This window comes from Rattus norvegicus, chromosome 8 (assembly GCF_021556685.1).
Source record: "Rattus norvegicus strain SHRSP/BbbUtx chromosome 8, alternate assembly SHRSP_T2T, whole genome shotgun sequence".
NCBI lineage: Eukaryota > Metazoa > Chordata > Mammalia > Rodentia > Muridae > Rattus > Rattus norvegicus.
In genome coordinates this window covers 117512268-117525555 of record NC_141541.1, presented here as the reverse complement: position 1 = coordinate 117525555, position 13288 = coordinate 117512268, and positions in this window count along the sequence as shown.

The following is a 13288-nucleotide window of genomic DNA, read 5'->3' as shown; positions in this document are numbered from 1 at the left end:
TGCAAAGAGTTCCTTGGATTGTGCTCCGTAGAAGTCCATTGCTGACCTGTGTTCCTGAACTATGAAACATGAATGTGTGGGCTAAGAAGTAGTTGCTCTCAATAAACAATAGTTATATGGACAAAAAAAAGGTGTAGGTTCTTTTCCTAGGCTCTGATGCATCTGTTTGATGGCAATATTGTTCTGGTTTGAACACAATAGCTTCCTGTGATAAATTTTACAGTCTGATACTGTGAGAACCCAGTTTGTTGTTTTGCTCAAGGCCTTGGCTATGTAGTGTGTGTGTGTGTGTGTGTGTGTGTGTGTGTGTGTGTGTGTGCGCGCGCGCGCGCGCGCACGCGTGCGAGCATGTGCATGCATGTTGTAGTTTTGAGACCTCTCGTATACCCAAAGACTGGCCTCAAACGTGCTAGGTAGTTAAAGCTAGCCTAAAACTTTATGTATTCAAGGCTTGCCTTGAACTCCCGAACCTTCTCCCTCTCACTCAGTCTCAGTTCTGTTAATGGGTATTAGTTTTTTCTCTCTCAGGATTTGGAAAGGGCTCTACCATGTCCTTCTGGCGTCTATGATGTGCTGAGAGATCTATTGTCACTGGGGTCTATCATTCTATAGACCAGGTGTAACGTCCCTCTGATTTCAGGTTTTTTGTTTACTTTTTAGAAACGTGTTTTTGGTGAATCTAGTATAAATGGTTGGAGCATAATGAACTTGGGCTGGATCTGCTTTTGACTCTGTAGGTGTTTTGAAGGAGGTATTTTTTTCCTTCTTGTGCTGGGGAAGAGTGAATCCAGGGTCTTGCACATTTAAAGTATGAACTCTGGTAATGAACTTTACTCCAAAATTTCAGGGAGTTTTGTTGTGTTCTCAACCTGCCAGGTGGAGGGAGCTAGGGACGCCATCTTTACCCTCAGTGCAAAGGAGAACATGGGTGTGGACAACAGGTTTCAGCTGGAGTCTACAAGGCCACACAGGAGACTGTGTACTTGTCCAGGGCAGGCCTGACACTTATGAGCTCCTGAGTGATCCGGTAGAGGCTTCCCTCAGTAGTAAAGAACGGAGTGATTGACATGTGCCCCACCATCTCTACGCCCCCTAGTGGGGAGGGGATGCATTGCTTCTTTATTGTATTCACTTGGAGTGGACTAAGTTTGGCTACGGGAACAGAATTCAATTTTAAAATCTATAAATTAAATTTTTCTGAGACAAGGTCTCATTATATAGCCTAGACTAACCTCAAACTGCCTCAGACTCTGTCAGTTCTCTGGCCTTGGGCCCTCTAAGTTGAAGGGATTTAGAGGTAAGAGGCATCACACCCGGCTTCTCTCCTTGTTAGTAAGCTAGGTAATCCATTGAACAACTGAGAACTGAGAAGTGTGGCAGAGGTCTACTGCGGAAGGCTGGGGTTGGAACCCATGCTCTGAATGGTGGTCTTCCTTTGCCGATGTGTGCAGTGACTCAAAATTAACCCGAGATGGCTCAGCAGTTTCGGCAGTCGCCACCAAGCCTGACGAGTTCAGTCTCTGGAACCTGCTTGTTGAAAGGAGAGAACTGCTTCCCACAAGTTACTATCTATGCAACACATGCACACAGAGGCACATAGAGGCACACACATGTATGTAGGCACATGGGCACACACACATATGCAAGTACACATACACACACACAGGCATGCACACATAGGCACATACACACTTGGATACATACAGGCACAGACACACTCAGGTATACACACATACACAGGCACACACACACACATGAACACACACAAACATATGCAGTCACACACACACACAGAAGCATGGACAGACACTGGCACGTGAACACACACACACATGAGTGCACACACACACATACACATATGACATGTAAGAATTTAAAAGTTTAAAGTAAATTCATAACTGTGATGAGAAGATGGCCCTCTAACTGTCAGTCAATGAGCCTCACTCCCATTTAGGGACTGACGCCTTGGTGTTTTTTTCCCTTTGGCAGCTTTGTTAACAAAACTCTATGTGACGATGTGAGCATAGTTCGGGTGATGACAAATGTTCCCTCCTCCAGCTTTCTGATGGTGTACACCTTGAACAACGGCTCTTGAAAACTGAGTAGTGGGCTGTGTGTCCTCTTCCTCAATTATAATAAACGTCTGTTGTCTATTTGCAAACCCGGGCTGGTGGTTTCAGTGTTGCTAAGAAGCGAAGAGGCCAAATGTGGTGGTGCACACCATTAATCCTAACACTGGTGAGGCAGAGGCAGGTGGAAGATCGGAGTTCTGAGGCCAGCCTGGTCTACAGAGCTAGCTAGTTTCAGGCCCACCAGACCTACATCATGAGAACCTATGTCTGAAACAAACTAGATGGACAAGCAACTTGGCTGTGACATCTGTTATTTCATTGCTATGGGGTTGAATCGGATGACCAGGCCGTGTGGGCAGCTTATCACTGCAGAAGCCATTTGGCGGATTTAAAAAAAAAATCTTTTTCAAGGCTCTAATTATCCCTTTTCCCCCTTCCTTCTTTAAACCTTCCCATATACCTCTTCCTCACTGTTCTCCTTTGAATTCTTGACCTCTTTTTCTTTTTTTTCTCAAACCATTTTTTAAAATCAAGGACATAAGGGCTGGAGAGATGGCTCAGCAGTGAAGGCCACTGGTTGCTCTTCCAGAGGACCTGGGTTCAATTCCCAGCACACATATGGCAGCTCACAACTGTCTGTAACTCCAGTTCCAGGGGATATGGTATCCTTCACACAGACACACATATAGGCAAAACAGCAACACACATAAAAATCTTGAAAAGAAAGGGGGAAAAGAGAAAAAAATAATTATTAAAAGCTAGGTAGTGGCAGGGCACACCTTTAATCCCAGCACTTGGGAGACAGAGTCAGCCAGAACTGAGTTTAAGGCCAGCCTGGTTTACAAAGTGAGTTCCAGGACAGTCAGGGTTATGTACACAGAGAAACCTTGTCTTGAAAAAAACCTCAAAATGAAAAATGGAAGTTTAACTGAGCTTTCGGTTTAAAAGGACCAGAGTCAATAGGGTACAGCAAAGGCATGGGGGCAGGGACAGTGGCGTGTGTACATCCTGATCTGCAAAGAGGAAGCGAAGAGAAACCATGGGATACCAAGTCTTTTTAAACCTCATAGCCTGTCCTCAGTGACACAAAGCCTCCAACAGAGATACACCTTCCAATCCTTCTGAAAGAGTTCCACCAACTAGGGACCAAGCTTATGGGACCATTCTCATTCAGATTACCACACATGCACACACATGCATTCCACACAGAAACATGCAAAGAAAGAAACCCCATACCTAAGCCACTTGAGAGGCAAAAGCAAAGGAATCCTCAATCATACAGAGCGCTCAAAGCTGACCTGGGTTACATGACACCACCTCTCAAAAGAAATAAAACCAAGGGACTACAGACAAGGCTTGGCAGTTAAGACCAGAGCTGCTCTTCCAGAGGACCCAGGTTCAATTCCCAAGTAAGTAAAGAAGGCTATATGGCTAAAGCAAAGAATTTTCTGAGTTGGGGAATGAAAATATTACCAACTGAAAAAAGCAGGTAAAACAGAGACAATGTCTTCATAGAACTTTAAGGAATTTCATAACAAAATTCCAGTGTTTCTACAAAATTGGAGAATGTATTAGAAATCAGACCCTCACACCCTCAGAAAAGCAATGTTTTTGGAGATAAACGGGAGGGACTGTGTCCACTGGAGAAGGATGACGGTGATGGTTGTCTCTGAGACAGAACCAGAAGGCACGGGCTTCCTGTCAGCTGAGGTCTTAGCAGGATAGGAGGTGTCATGGATTGATTTGAGGAAGGTTTTATGAAAAATAACTTTGAAGCAAGGTTTTAAAAACAAAAGCCGTGTGCCAACCACATGGCTCAGTGCGTGAGGGAGCTTTTGAGGGGAGCCTAATGGCCTGAGTGTTCAATCCCTGGAACCCACACAGCAGAAAGAGATTGAAATCCCCAAGTTAGCCTCTGAGTTCCATGTGCATGTGCATAAGGTGATCTTAGCTTCCATGTAGACTAGCATGGCTACACAGTCCACTTCTGGTCTGTCCTCACTAGCCCAGGCCTGACCCACATTTTTCCTCAGTCACAGAAGCCCCTGTCAGTAGTCGCCTTTCAGCGGCAATTAATTCCCCTTCCCTGTGTGGTTAATATTCCACAGAGTCACGACACTAATGGGGGTCAGGCAGTTGTAGCTGACTAAAGGAGGGAAGCAGAGACTTCCAATTTCCTCAGTTCCCCAGAATATCCTGGGGCTTCCAACTGTTACTCACAGGGCAAACTGTAGATCATAGCGAACTAATGAAGGTCATTCCCTTTATTAGGATTCTTCATCCAGATACCATTGCTTCAATGACATTTAAAGCCGCATAGAGAGGAACTGGGGAGATGGCTCAGTGGTGAGGAGCATTCGCTGATCTAGAGGGCCCACAAGGCAGTTCACAACCATCCATAACTCTAGGTCTAAGAGATCCAGCACCCTCGTCTGGCTCCTCTGGTACATGCTTGTGCATGGTGCACATACGTACATCTAGACCGAACACACATGTTTTGATTTCAAAAAAAATTCAGAACCATGTACCCATGAAATTTTTATTTACTTTTATTTATTTTTTATGAGATACGTTTTTTAAAAATATTAAGTGGTTTAAAGTTCTAGATCTGAGTACACTCATATGTGAATGTGCATATGAAAGCCTGAGCTCTGTGTTTGTGTTTCCCTCTTTTGCTCTATGTTTTAAAAAACAATTATTACACTTAATTGGGGTAGAAGGGAGGTACAATACACGTGCAGAAGTCAGGAGACAACTGGCAGGAGTAAGTTCTCTCCTCGCATCTGTAGGTCGTGGAGATCGAACCCAGGTCATGAGGTTTGCTGGGAAGCGCTTTAACTGACTGAGCATTTGCTAGCCCACTGATTTTTTTTTTCTTTTCTATTTTTCGGAGCTGGGGACCGAACCCAGGGCCTTGCGTTTGCTAGGCAAGCGCTCTACCACTGAGCTAAATCCCCAACCCCCCGATTTTTTTTTTTTAAGGCAGATTATCTCATTGAACCTAGAGTTTACCCTTTACTCCAGGCTGGCTGGACAGCAATCCGCTAGAATGCTGTCACAGAACTAGGATTATAGGCACATCATGCTGTACCTGGCTACTACAAGGCTCCTGGGGATCTGACTGTTGAGCTTCAAGCAGCCAGCACTTTACTCACAGCTGAACCATCCCCCAAGCCCCAGACTTGACTAATATATTCTATCCAGTAAAAATTCACACGAAAAGCTATCTTTATTTATCACCCATAGATGTGTGTTAAAAACACTTTGGGACAGATCTGGACCTGCTCCTAACTGAGGAGTGAACTGTAGTCCTCTTTCCCTAGGCACGGATTTACTTCCATCATTTCAGTTATCCACGGTAAACAACCTGAAATATTAAATAGAAAATTCTGGAAATAGGCTGAGGAGATATATATATGTATATATATATATATATATATATATATATGTGTGTGTGTGTGTGTGTGTGTATATATATATGTATACATGTATACATATATGTATATATGTATATATATAATCTTAGTGGTAAAGTGCTTACCTTGCGTGCCCAAAACCCTGCGCTTGATTCATGTATACACACCTATTCACAGTATAAGTTTTACAGTTTTTATGCTGGAGCCTCCAGTTTCAGAGGATCAAATCCAATGCCCTCTTCTGGCCTCTGTGGGTACTGCATGCATGCAGAGCACAGACATACCATGCAGGCAAAAAACACTCACATATAAAATAAAAATAAATCTTTAACCTGCTGGCCGTAGCAGCACACACCTTTAATTTCAGCATTCAGGAGGTAGAGGCAGGTGGATCTGAGTTCAACACCATTCTGGTCTATACAGCAAGTTTCTAGAACAGCTGGGGTTATATAGAGTGCTTTTGTCTCAAAAACAAAACAGGAAGCAGAGGCAGGAGCATGTCTGGTCTACACAGTGAGTTCCAGGGCAGACAGGGCTACACAGAAAAACCCTATCCCAAAAAACCAAAATGAACAAATAAAGTATACTATGTCAGTGATTTTTCTCATTGCTGTGACAGTTAAGTATCTGACAAAGGCAATTTAAGGGACAGTTTATGGGCTGGAGAGGTTAAGAGCACTGTCTGCTCTTCCAGAGGTCCTGAGTTCAATTCCCAGTAACCACATGGTGGCTCACAACCATCTATAATCAGATCTGGTGCTTTCTTCTGGCCTGCAGGAATACATGCAGGCAGAAAGCTGTATGGTGGATACATAATAAATAAATAAATAAATAAATAAATAAATAAATAAATAAATAAATAAATGTTTTTAAAAGGGGACAGTTTATTTGGGCTCACTGGTGTAAGAGAAGACAGTCCATCGTTATGAGGTCCCCAAGGTGTGTCTCCTAGGGGATCCCAGATGCAGTCAGGCTGACCTTGAACATTAGCTTTCACCCACATCCTAGTGTAAAGAAATCTTCCTCCTTCCCATCCAGGCTTGAATCATCCCTTTGTCCAACCATGTGCCCACTCTAAACACTACCCATTCATTAGTCTCTTAGTGGCTGCCTGCCTTCTGGGACAAACTGTCACAGTGTATCAGTCAGTGTTAATGAACACAGCTGGTTCATATCTTGGTAACAAAGGAGCATGGAAGAGAAGTGCCTTCATCAAAGAAAGGGAATGGGAGGATTTATTCCGGGCTCCTGTACACATTCATACGGGAAGGCACTTAAGGGTCAGGCACTTCTTGCTCATACTCAGTTTAAAGTCCTAATCCAGGAGTCATGGACTGCAGCCTTGGGTCTGTATTCCTGGATTAGCTCACAGAAAATGCGTTCAAAGGGTAAAAAGCTAGACAAAAAAAAAAAAAAAAAATACTCGCTTGCTTTTTTTCTAGTTTTAGCTGAAGCACAAAAGGACATTTGAAAGTGCCTGAAGGTGCCTGGCTTGCCTTGTTGCTAACAGCGGGGTTACTGGTGGGTGGCCCCCATTGCACGACTAACAAGCCCAGAACCTTACTTTGCTTGCATTGTCCGCCTGGATTTGTTTGTTCGCTTGGTTGGTTTGAGGGTGGTTTGGTAGGGGTGTTCGTTTAAGACAGAGCTCACTATGTAACCCAATTCGTTGGTGAGCTTGAGAATTCTACTTCAGCCACCTGAAGGTTATAGCCAAGAGCCACCATGAGCAGATTGTCTCTCGTTAAATAACAAAATATCTTTTTTTTTTTTTTGGTTCTTTTTTTCGGAGCTGGGGACCGAACCCAGGGCCTTGCGCTTCCTAGGTAAGCGCTCTACCACTGAGCTAAATCCCCAGCCCCTACAAAATATCTTTAAAAACATTTTAGTTATCTATATGGAGGGGGTGGCACATGATGGGGGATTGCATATGGGAGGGGATGGCATATGGATGTGACTATGGGTGCCCTGGAACCCAGAGGCTGATGCATATCAGACACAGATCCCCCTGGAGCTGTAGTTACTGGGGTTGTAAACTTCCCGCACCCTCTAGAACACAGTGTGTGCTCTTACTTTATCGCTCCTCTCTCCAGTCCCACTAGGAAAATTATTTTAAATTGCATTTTCACCGTGGCTCACCTGTGCACGTCAGAGGACAGCTTTAGAATGCCGTTCTCCCCCCAACCCCATTCTACCACATGGGTCCTGGGGAACCAAACTCAAGCCATGAGGGTCAGGTGCAAGTGCCTTTACCCTCTGAGCTCCTCTGTCACCCACTCCACCTTATTGATGACAAATTCTGCGGTGATAGTTAACTTAAATTTCCTGATGTGGATGGTGGTGCCTTTAACCCCAGCACTCAGGAAGCAGAGCCTGGTGGATGTCTGTTAGTTCAAGGCCAGGGTCTACAGAGCAAGTTCCAGGACAGCCAGGGCTACCCAGAGAAACCGTCTTGAAAATGATTTTCCCGGGTGTTGATTTCCTGTGAATTGGGATATGGACGAACACTTTGACTAGAGATGCAGATGCAGCCTGTGCTCATTGGAACATTCTGTAACATTATCAACAACGGAGGGATTCAACTTGACCTGACTGCAGCTCTGGCAGCCGTGGTTACTGCAGAATAATCCTGTCAGGTCCTTTCCCATTGTTTTCCACTGGGCAATAACAAAGCTAAGCCATCAGGATGATGTGGGTTTTGCCACCCACACATAGTGCCAGAAGTGCAGGGGTGCTCCCTCCCACCGGAAGTGCAGGGGTGCTCCCTCCCAACATCTGTGGTACTAGCTTGAGAAGAACAAGCATTTAAGTTCCTTTTGTTCTCGCACCATAAGCTCCCTCTGCTCACACAGATTATTGGGATCCATGGATCTTACTGTCACCCAGAAACATGCTGGACAGAAATTCCCCAGTAGATGTCAGTCTGAAATCCTAGGTTCGTCTGCAGAATGCTGTGATAACAAACCACACACACTCCGCTCTTTCTTTTTTTTTTTTTTTTTTTGGTTTTTTTTTTTTTTTTTTTTTTTTTTCCGGAGCTGGGGACGGAACCCAGGGCCTTGCGCTTCCTAGGCAAGCGCTCTACCACTGAGCTAAATCCCCAACCCCCACTCCGCTCTTTCTAAAGACATTGTGTGCTGTGCTTTTGTTTCCGCATGAAGACTGTACCAGTAATTTAGTACTAATGGCAACAGCAGGGGATCAGAAATTGGACCTGTTTAGGGCTATTACATTAGCCTTGGGACAGAGCAGTTGATCAAAGAATTGAAGATACTGGAAATGATGTCAGTGGTCAATTTTTAGAAACAAGGCAGAGTAAGTTGGTCATGATGGCACACACCATTAATCCCAGCACTCAGGGGGCAGAGTTAGGCAGATCTCTGAGTTCGAGGCCAGGCTGGTCTACAAAGGGAGTGCCAGGACAGCCAGGGCTACACAGAGAGACCCTGTCTTGAAACAAACAAGCAAACAAAACAAGGCAGAACAGGTGGTGCGAAATGCCCTTCTGGATTTGCAGAACCTGGAACTTGTACTTGCAGTTATCTACTGTCTTGGTTTGATTTTTGTCAACTTGATGAAGCTGGGGTTATTTGAGAGAAGAGAGCCTCTGTTGGAAAAAATACCTCCATCAGGCTGGTCTGTAGGCAAGACTGAAAGGCATTTCCTTGATTAATGATTGATGTGGGAGGGCCCAGCCCATTGTGAGTGGTGCTACCCTCACTCCATTCCCTACGCCTAGGGAAGTATTCCTGGGTGGTGTGAGAAAGCCGGCTGAGTACTGTCCCTGGCTCTGGGTTCCTGCCTTGGCTACCCTGGTGACCTGGTGACCTGTAAGCCAAATGTCTTCTTCCCTAAGTTGCTTTTGGTTGTGGTATTTATTGCAGCCTTCAACATCCAACTAGAACAGCATAGCAACGATCTTACCTGGAGCTCTCCTTGGCCATTTGAACTTTGAGAAGGACATTGTAAGGGCAGGAGTCTCTCGGTGGCTGGCACCTAGCAAATGCTTCTCCCCACAGCAAATGATGAGACGGGTAACTCTGTGGTCTAAGACATGTGCTGACCTTGGGCTGCCTGTGCTGAGAAGGCTGTGTGAGTTTGTTTGGGTCAGCCTACAGTTCTGTTGGCTAGGCCCAGAGCCAAAGACAGAGTTGTACAAGTGAATAAACACCAACCATTTTATTGAGTTGCCTTGACACTGTGCAAAAACGTCCCACTGAGGGTACCATTTCATATAAAGTCAGATGCGGTGTGTGTGTGTGTGGGTTTGTGTGTGTGTGTGGGTTGTGTGTGTGTGTGGGGTTGTATGTGTGTGTGGGTTGTGTATGGGGGGTTTATGTGTGAGTTTGTGTGTGTGGAGGGGGTTTGTGTGTGTGTGTGGGGTTGTGTATGGTTGTGTGTGTGTGTGAGTTTGTGTGTGTGGAGGGGGTTTGTGTGTGGGGGTTTGTGGGGGGGTTGTGTGTGTGGGGGTTGTGTGCATGTGGGGTTGTGTGTGTGGCGATTGTGTGTGTGGAGGGGGGTTGTATGTGTGTGGGGCTGTGTGTGTGGGTTGTATGTGGGGGGGTTGTGTGTGTGTGAGTTTGTGTGTGTGGGGGGGGCTGTGGGGGGGTTGTGTGTGTGGGGTTGTGTGTGTGTTTGTGTGTGTGGAGGGGGTTTGTGTGGGGGGGTTGTGTGTGTGTGGGCTGTGTGTGTGGGGTTGTGTGTGGGGGTTGTGTGTGTTGGGTGTGTGGGGGTTGTGTGGGGGGATTGTGTGTGGGGGGGTTGTGTGTGTGTGGGTTGTGTGTGTGGGGTTGTGGGGGGTTGTGTGTGTGTGAGGTTGTGTGTGTGGGGGGTTGTGTGTGTGTGTGTGAGTTTGTGTGTGTGGAGGGGGTTTGTGTGTGGGGGTTTGTGTGTGGGGGGTTGTGTGTGTGTGTGTGGGTGTGGGGTTGTGTGTGTGTGTGTGGGGTTGTGTGTATGTGTGGGTCGTTGCTTGCTTTTTAAAAGGGCAGGTGGATGCCATCAAGTTGCCTGATGACCCATTTTTGAGCCCTAAGACCCATGTGGCAGAAGAGAACTGACTCCCTCAAGTTTTCCTCTGGCCACTGGTGCACTGTGACACATTCTGCCTAGAGCCTGACAAAGCCAACCAAGCAAGGAACAAGGTGATACATGACAGAGAATTGTATTAATTGATGAGCTAGTTGGTCACAAAGTGGCCAGCAAGAGGACAATGCTTCCAGGAAGCCGATTATTTTCTAGAAACAGGTGACTGGAGACAGGGTAGGTGGTGCCTTCCCATGTGTGAAGTCAGTGGCCAGGGATGCGGATGTGACCCTGGTCACTGGTCACATAAGTTTTTCAGTTCTGCAGACCTCAAGTAAAAACAGTGATGATTCTCATCAAAATCGTTATTTCTCGGAGTTATTCTTACTTCTGAGTTGTGCATAGTTCCTGGCATTTTACACAATGGCAGGCCAGCGCAGGTAGCTGACCAGAGACCTGGTCTTGATCAGCAAACACAGTGATTAAAAAAAAAAAAGGTGATGTGTACACCTTTAGTCCCAGCAGAGGCAGACAGGTCTTTGAGTTTGAGGTCAGCCTGGTGTACATAGCGAGTTCAAGGACAACCAGGGCTACACCTGTCTCCAAAAAAACCAACCAACCACCAACCAACCCTCCCTCCACTTCACCTGATAACTTTGGAGCAAAAATGTCAGGTGGAATTAAGTATGAAGTCAGGCATACAGACAGGGTGGGGCAGAGAGGAAGAGAGATTGAGATTGGATTTTAATGTTCTGTTTCAGTTGCAAAATCAGCTTATGAGAGGGAGGCCCTAAGAGCAGAAGGGTCCCCTTTGTAGTTTGTTATGGGGACACTGAGTCCCAGCAAGGACCCACGCCCTCTGGCTTCATCTCCACATTTCTGCCCTTCCATCACCACCTTCCCCCTCCAATGTGGAATTTTACAGCTTCTGCTCTCTCTCCTCTCCTTTCTTCATCTTCCAAGAAACCTGTGTGGAGTGGATCACCCAGCTGACCTCTAGGCCTGGAGAGCCTGCAGGTCAGCAAGGTCCCGCCCATCTAACAGCTTTCCTACGGTGACTTCTCTGGCAAGTGGGGGAAAGACTTACAGGAGAGGAAGCATCGGGTGAGAAGTCTGTTCTCTGTGTGGCTGCTGTGGAGTGAAAGCACACTTTTATGCTCTGAGTCCAAGGGGCTTTCGACCAGGGCACCCTTCCTCCAAAGACAGAGTTTCTACCTGACCCAAGCCCACATCACACACATGTGCCATTCCATTCAGACACAAAGAGGAACCTGGGCTGGACTGGGAGAAATGTCACTCTACCCGGGGCTCCAAATGTTGGCATGTACTCCCGTGGGTGTGGGGCGGGCAGGCACGCTGGCTTTTGCATCTCTAGGGTGGCCTATGCCTTGTTCTGATTGAATGTTTTAGCCTTGAGACAAAGCTATAGACCAAGCACTGGTGTTCCATAGCCTGAAGCTCGGTGTCGTCCTTGGACCCCAGCCTGGAGAGATGGCATAAAGGCACTACTAGCCTGCAAGTTGGAATGCCCCAGATTCTCCAGTAGAATGTGTGGCCACTCTCAGGCACTAGGGATGGGGGAAGAGAAGGCTCCTCCCAGGCACCAGGGATGGGGGAGAGAAGGTCCTGGGAGATGAGAGGCTTGCACCAATTCTTGCCATGGTGGGATCCATGGCCTCGCACAGAGAACCTGCTAGAGACTTACAGGTTGCTGTGAGACGGCACACAGTAGGGGCACACTTTGCCCTTCCTGTTGCTTTTTACCATGCTTGGTATTACAGAGCTGACCTCGATGCCAGGAAGACTTTCCTACCCTCGTACTTACAGAAAAATGGAGACAAGTCTGGCCAGTGGGAAGAATGGCCTGGGTTATTATTTTCCCAGCATCCTCTTGTAGCAGCCACTTTCCTCCTCCGTAAGGTGCAGCACCTGTGTGTCATCCCTCCTTCAGCTACAGGCTTCCATGCATCCCAGCTGCCTGCCCTTATCCCTTCAAGCTCAAGGCTGGTGACAGCTGCGCTCTCTCTGATACTTTGAGCCCTGGACTGATGACAGCACTAATTCACCCCCGCCTCCCGACTTCTCTAATGCCCACCATCTGTTAAGTAGGGCTCTGGACAAACTCCTTTCTCCTGTATATGACATCAAAGCTGTGCCTGGAGCTGGAGCAATCTAGTACTTCCTGCTTCCCCAGTGTGTCTTTCCGGATGCCAGCTTAAGAGGGAACATCCAGCAAAGATGGCCCGTGTTATGTGCCGGGATGCCGTGTCCCTTTCCTGAAGATACCCAGCCACTCGGGGGAGTGGAAGTGGAATCCAGGTCTCCTACCAGGCCCTGTGTCTCAGGGGTCGCCCGTCAAGCCTGGGGGTGAATAAGGCTCAACAAGAGGGGTTTGAGGGGTTGGGGATTTAGCTCAGTGGTAGAGCGCTTGCCTAGGAAGCGCAAGGCCCTGGGTTCGGTCCCCAGCTCCGGAAAAAAAAGAACCAAAAAAAAAAAAAAAAAAAAAGAGGGGTTTGAATCCTCCTGGTGGCAAATGCTCGCTGTGGCAGCAAGGTAACCTGCCACAACCAGCCACCAAACCAGGAGCCTGAACTGAGGGCACGGTGTCAGCTTCCCTGACCCCTACAGACAGCAGCCCCTTGTGTGGGCGACTAACCTCTGGACGACCCCCACCTTTCCAACACTTTGCAGTTGCTAGCATTGTTGGAAACACCTGCAGTGGTTTTTCTGCTAGCCACTCACTGCTACACTGTCATCTTCTGTCTTTAAATGTAGCGC